The sequence below is a fragment of the Helianthus annuus genome, chromosome 7, assembly GCF_002127325.2.
Source record: "Helianthus annuus cultivar XRQ/B chromosome 7, HanXRQr2.0-SUNRISE, whole genome shotgun sequence".
Lineage (NCBI taxonomy): Eukaryota > Viridiplantae > Streptophyta > Magnoliopsida > Asterales > Asteraceae > Helianthus > Helianthus annuus.
Genome location: NC_035439.2, coordinates 97009349 through 97016153, shown reverse-complemented (window position 1 = coordinate 97016153; position 6805 = coordinate 97009349). Strand labels below are relative to the sequence as shown.

The window sequence follows — 6805 nt, the reverse complement described above, 5'->3', positions numbered from 1 at the left end:
TAGGAGCGAATTTAAAAGAGTAGAAGATGAATTACAAACTTGGTACATATGATAAGATTTTTTTATTTGACCTTTTTCAATAAGGTCACCAAAATTTTAGTTTTATAACATTTAGATGTTTGAGTAAATTTTATTTTTATAAAACTGATCTTTATAAAAAATTAGAAATTAATTTCTGTCTTTGTTTACAAACATCCTTCGCCTTAATAGAAAAATTAACTTAGTTAATGGTTGGATGAAAATTTATAAAAATTATGTGACAAAACTATTATTTTTTTCATATAAAAATTGTATGTATATTCTTTTTTATTATATACGTAACAAAGTTAATTAAATAAAAGAAATTTAAAAGAGTTTGAGTAAATTGCCAAAATCATCCTTGTGGTTTTATATTTGCCAGTTTCATCCAAATATCCTTAACTTAACAGAAAAAATAAACTAAGTTAGTGGTTTGAATGAAAATAGCAAAAAGTTACAAACGTTGGGGGCAATTGGTACAAAAGTGTCATTTTGGACGAAAATGGCAAAGATGCTCAAACCTCAGGGACGATTTTGGCAATTAACTCTATATACAATATTAAAACATGTATTTTATGCCTGTTATAATCTATTATGTATGATATTGTAAAGCCCACATAAGCTCAATATGAGATATTAGAAGATAATTTGAAAAACATTAGCATTATGCTTCACTTATTTTGACTTTTTATATAATAAAACAGTAAGAAATATAAATAAAAAAAATAATATTTCTTTACCTATTTTGAGTCTTTATATAATAAAATAATAAGACAAAAAAATATAAAAAATAATATTTCTTTTAAAAATAAATTAATTTCCCTCTTGGTCGAAAAAGTTAAAATTCCGCCCCCAAATTCCCCATTTTAAGTTTTTTCTAAACCTAAATCAATTTCCCTCCATGGTTTACACTATACTTTCCCACCCCCAGTATTTCTATCTATATTCCTTCTCTAAACCTAAACCATCGGTGTTTGTTCCCACCACAACCACCACCGAACGCGAACCGACCATCGCACCAACGTGGACTGCCACCACCACCGACTTTCTATATCTCTATGTCCCCTGCATCACCATTCCTGACCGTTGATCACCCTTCACTGCTGTAATCCGGACCTAGTGCCATGCCCCATTTACAATCTACTAGTCTGCTCCGATAATTTGTAAGGTTTTTCTCATTTTTCTGCACATGTACCAAAATTACCATCAAATTTCCTTCATGCTGTGATTATCGATGTTTTTGTCTAGTGCCATGGATCCTTGAAGTAGTTTGCTTTTTGATATATTTTTTTTTATAGCCTCTCATGTAATCTCGTTTAATTTGTAGTTTGATGGCTACATGAAGAAACGAAGGTGTAGTAAACCATTTTCTTGTTTTAGGTTTTATACTCCTAGTCTTTGTGTATGGAAAGGAACTCCTGTTGGGAGGCATGGTAGGTGTTCGAAGAAGTGTGCGAAAGAAATATCATTATTTTTTAATGATAGTATATTCAAAATTTTGTGTGAAAGAAATATCCTGATTTTTTTCATGATAGTATATGCAGATTTTTGTTAGTGGAAGAGCAATCATTAATTCTTAATTCCATTTTTTACCTGCAGGAAGTTTGATTCATATAAATTCTTAAATTTTATTCATAGCTAATTTATTGTTAATCCAGTCTTTTTTTTTGGGGGGGGGGGGGAGGGGTCTGTTTCTAGATTTAGGTGGTGGATCTTCTTAACTGATGGCAAATTTTTAGATTTATTGTGTAGATCTTGTTGATTTATAATTTGGGTTCAAACCAATGGGTTTCTAACTGGCCTTGCCAATGACTCACTGTCGAACTGGTTGATTGAGTTAGTCGCTCCCCAAAAACGGATGAAAACTTACTATAATTTTTTGACACTGGTTGTTTATTGTATTTTCTATAAAGTGATCTTTATATACTTGATTTCCTATTATATATATTATTGATCTTTATATACTTGATTTTCTATTATATATATTATAGGAAGAAATAAGAGCGTAGGTGCTTTGTCTTGAATGCCGGTCTGCAAGAGACCACACTCATATCTAACAATATTTAAAACTACCAAACACATACATACACTTTTATGTTGTACATGACTATTTTTTTTTATGAATCTTAAGCTAGTTATGATCTGATGTCTGTAAGATGGGTGGTTTTGATGCTGGTTATGGCATATGGGAGTTCGAATAAGTCATGATTGGTGAGCTTTATATCTTAAACTTAGTTGGATTTTTTTTAGTCTGATTCCAATTTTGATTCATTATCTTATTATGGTTGAGTAGGTGGGGCCTGAAAAGGACCATGAGATGTGGTTTTTCGCTTAGTTCTACACCGCTAAAGAAGAAGAAGATGAAAATGTAAGAGTGATCTAAACAAAAGTTAATGTAAGTTCAATTTCATTTGAGTAATTTATGTCTTTGTGTGGTTTACATGTATAGAATTGTTAGCCGAATGTGTATCCATTGAATTGAATTACGATGTATATTCTTTGAATGTGATCATGTGATAATGAAGGACTTATATTTGCATATTGTTTACATCTTTACATAACTTGTGCTTCTGTGTTTGTGATCTTCCAAGTTGTATAATTCCAAACTTATATTCTTAATCGTATATATTTATACAGTTATAATTTATTTGAAAATTTGTGGATGACATAATGTTGGAATTTCTTATTCTAGACGAAATTTGGTTTGGTTGTGCTTAGGGGTGTAAATGAGTCGAGCTACTCGCGAGCAACTCGAGTCGAGCCCGAACTTGAAAAATTGACTACGAGCTTAGCTCAAGCTTTAGAAACAAAGCTCAAACCGAGTCACGCTCGAGCTTTCATAAGTTAAACGAGCTCAAGCCTAGTCGAGTTCGAACTCTGCTCTGCTTGTTTACACCCCTATTATGCTATAAAATTTCATAGCCTTGGTCTATATTAATAGTAGAATTGTTTGTCACTAAGGTATCACAACTCAAAATTTGTTGGTAGGATTTTTGACATTTATGTGCATTTTGTAGTATGTATAAACTATTGATGTTGGGTTCAATCTCAAGCAAGGAGTAAATTAGGATTTATTAATGTAATTTAGGAGTATGTAATCATTGCCATTCAAGAAAATAAAATAAAATAAAATAAAATAATCTGATTGATGTTCAGTGAGAGGAAATACAATGATTCAGTAGAGAGTTATAAACTTATAGCTACTTTTACTTTCTTTTTTCAATAATAATAAGGAAAGAACACTATGCGATAAGAATTAGTCACCATCTTCACAGTTTATGCAACTTCTCTTGTTCAAAACATGATCATTCAGGCCAAATCCAAGGTACCCATTTCATATTCTTTCTTGACATATAATAATTCATAATAGTCACTATTATAACGATATGAACGCGTTATGTGTTAGGAACTTGTATATGGAATTGCTGTATAGGAAGTTTACTAATCTTTACTTTCATCAAAGTTTGGTTTAGTCTATGATGCACTAACGACGGCTGATGTTTAGCTTTGAAGTTCTCTTATTCGGAAGGTTAATCTTACTTTCAATATTGTGTTATTATAACAAACTTGTTATATTTTGCAGAACTAGAAATGGATACTAGAGTTTTATGTGATGAAAGCTTGTTCAAAGCATAAGTTGGGGGCATTGTTCCTAGCTGATCTGTAGAAATTTAAGATACTATGTAAAAAAATAGTGATTTGAAGAAGTTTCATTAACTTGTACAAAAATTTGGGCTGGTTTGATTTTTTATGCTATTTGCTTTTGGAATACTATTGGCGTAGTTATTCAATGAACATAATATAATAGATACTGATTTTTGGATACCGAGACTACTTAAACATATTAACGAATGAAAATAAATGTTATCTGAGACTGATTTTCAGACTCTAAAGAAACATATTAAGGACTGAAATGATGTGGCATTAGAGACCAATTTTCATTCTTCGAAACATTTGTTAAGGACTAAATGGTTATGGAATCGCAAACCTAATGAAATGTATCAGAAACTAAACATACATAGTTTAAAGAACTAATTTTCAGTCCCTAAAGAAATGTGTTGGGGACTGAAATTTCATAGAATCAATGATTGATTTTTAGTCACATAAAAATATATCAGGGACTGAAACCATGTGGTACCGCCAAACTAATTTAGAATTGAATTTATATGTATCGGAGACTGACCGTCAGTCTTTGTTGATGTCATACAACCGGGACTGATTTTTAGTTACTAATACCACTATCTAGTACTAGGTATCCGAGACTGGCTAGGGAGTGGCAAAAGAGTCTCTGATAACCATTCGGGACTGATTTTGATGTGTTAGATACTGATTTTTCAGTCTCTAATACTCATTTTTGTGTAGCGTTGTATTGTGTTTATATATCTGCTTCTATTGTTGGATTGTTCTATGAATGTTCAGTCTGTCCTGTCATCAAGTTTCTTAAACTCAAATGAAGTTTTTCTTTGTTAAGTATGAGAAGTGTTATATGTTACGTGCGGTTCAAGCTTCATGTTTTTCGATATGTTCAATAATTTGGTACAAGTTTTCTTGGTTTATTGAACCTCATGTCTATATGTTTTGATAATAGAATATTGTATGTTCATTGTATGATCTAGTATTTTCAATCATGTTTAATTGGTTGATTTTCATGTAATATTCTATTTTTGTGGTTATATGGTCTTGTACTTTCATTAAGTATAAACCTGAAAATGTTGTTGTTTTTGTGTGGTATGATTAGTCAAACCATGTGGTTTGAGTGTTCTTTAATCTGTTGTTCTGTCAAGATTGTTCTTGATGTTTGTGTCTGCCTAGCTATAAGATCTATATGTTGAGGATCTTTGTCTTTTATGTTGTTAAATGTCTTTTATTCGCAGTCTTGATGTCTGCTTGTCTATGATCTTGTTTGTATGGTAAGTTTGAGATGTATGGTTCATGTTTAACCGATGGTATTGTCAAGATTATTCTGTATTTGTGACAGCCTTGTATGTTATCTCTTGTGAGATGTTTTTTGTTGCAAAATATGTTATTTTGTGATTTTGTTTGGCTGTGTCTTATTGTCGTGTTATTCTTGTCTTGTGTGTGAGATGTTATATCATTTGTTTTTTGGATAGGCTGAATCTCTTGCCAAATATGAAAGTGTACTACTTGTGTATCAGTGTTGGTATGAATTTTATGATTCTGTATTTCTTGAAAAATTGTAAAAGTTTTTCTAATGAAGTCAAATTAGACTTTGAGTTCTTCACAAGTATAGTCTTTCGGTCTTGATCTCAAATTCTTAACAATCGTGTGATTTTTAGTTTAAATGATATAACTGTGGTATTGTTGATGGACTGTGTGGTTCATTGTTCAATTTAGAATATGTTTTCTAGTTGTTTGTTATCTCACTTGTTTTATATATGTATGAATCATGTGATTCGTTGTCTTTTCAGACTTTGTTCTGAGTTATGTAGTCTTTTTATGAATCTCTAGTTTGTCAGAAATGTTTCTAGAAGAGTTCTCTCAATTGTATTTTGTGTGTTGTCTTGTTCATTTAAAAGTTGATTGTCGCTAAAAAAAAGATCTTTATTGTAACTTCTTGTGATTGTTGAGGATTTGATTCAAGTATGTGCTAGGTGATTCTGATTTACAAGATTTTCATGTCTGTTGTATTCTGGTTTAGTTGATCTGTTGATCTGAAAATTTTGTCTGTGTATGATATGTCTCTTGTTATCTTGCTAGCGTCTTTGTGTAGAAGATTGCCTCTCGAATTGTCTGTATATTTGTTTGATCAGTTTATGAGTATGATAAATGGTTTCAAATCTGGTGACTCTTATTTTAACAGAATTGTTCTGCATTATGTGATAACTTCTTGACTTAAATACTGTTGAAATTGTTTTCTGAATGTGATCTGTAAATCATATTGTATGATTTGTCATATCTCGTGGATTGTATAGGTCTAATGTGGTCTGTTTTCAAGATTGTTTCTTGAATGTATGTAATGTTAGCCTCCTTGTATTTTTTCTATTGTGTAAGAGATGTTTTTTTTCTGGTTATACAACTATGTGATTGTGTATTCTGCCAGAGTCTGTTTTGCTATCATTGTTTTGCTGACTGTCTGTTATAGAGAATTCTTTGATTTATTGTTGGTATTTGTGTTTTCTTCAAAGAATCTCTTGTCTCGTATTGTAGTTTGTCTGGATTCATAGCATGTCTGAGTTAGGATATTGGTTATAAGTATCCTACTGTTTGATTTGTTTCTTTATGATGTTGTGTATATTGCAGTGTATAGTTTTTTTTGGGGTAAATTTTTTGGTGTTAATTGCCATTTACCTGTTAAAGGTTAGTAAAAGTGTATCGGTTTATATAAATCATGAAAAATTACCACTAAAGATCAGTTGACAGTTGTGTTTACAAAGGTTTGAATTGTGTTCAGCATGATCTATTATGGTTTAAGTTAAGTCTAGTTGACATGTGTGTTGTTTGAATCAAGGGGGGATGTTAAAAATAATAGTGTTCATAGCACAAACATGTCAAGTGGGCTTATTATTCAACGTTGCTGGACTTATTTATTGGGCTTATGAGATGTATGGGCTGTCACATGAGTCCAGGTGTGTTTATATGTCTGTTACATTTGGTTTGAGTTGTTGCAACAGATTTGAAGAAGTTGGAAAGTATGAGGAGCTTTATATAAAGTCTGGAGGATCGCGTTCATCTTTAGCTTAACTTGTGGACTTAAGTGTAACATTCAAAAGGGGCCGCTATAAAAGAGGAGGTTCTGGATTGTTCTTATTCATTCACCCTCATTCTC

General features: G+C 31.5%; 1 long non-coding RNA gene across 2 annotated transcripts; it reads left to right on the top strand.

Moving 5' to 3' along the window:
• The first annotated feature begins 905 nt into the window (after window positions 1–905).
• LOC110905626 lies at window positions 906–3744 on the top strand. 2 transcript variants are annotated; one of them, XR_002573285.2, is made up of 4 exons: window positions 906–1181; window positions 2150–2229; window positions 2312–2413; window positions 3602–3744. It is a non-coding gene; the product is annotated as an uncharacterized LOC110905626 (long non-coding RNA). The 2 variants fall into 2 exon arrangements; XR_002573283.2 differs by lacking the exon at window positions 3602–3744 and having other exon boundaries at window positions 907–1181; window positions 2312–2517.
• The last annotated feature ends 3061 nt before the right edge of the window (window positions 3745–6805 follow it).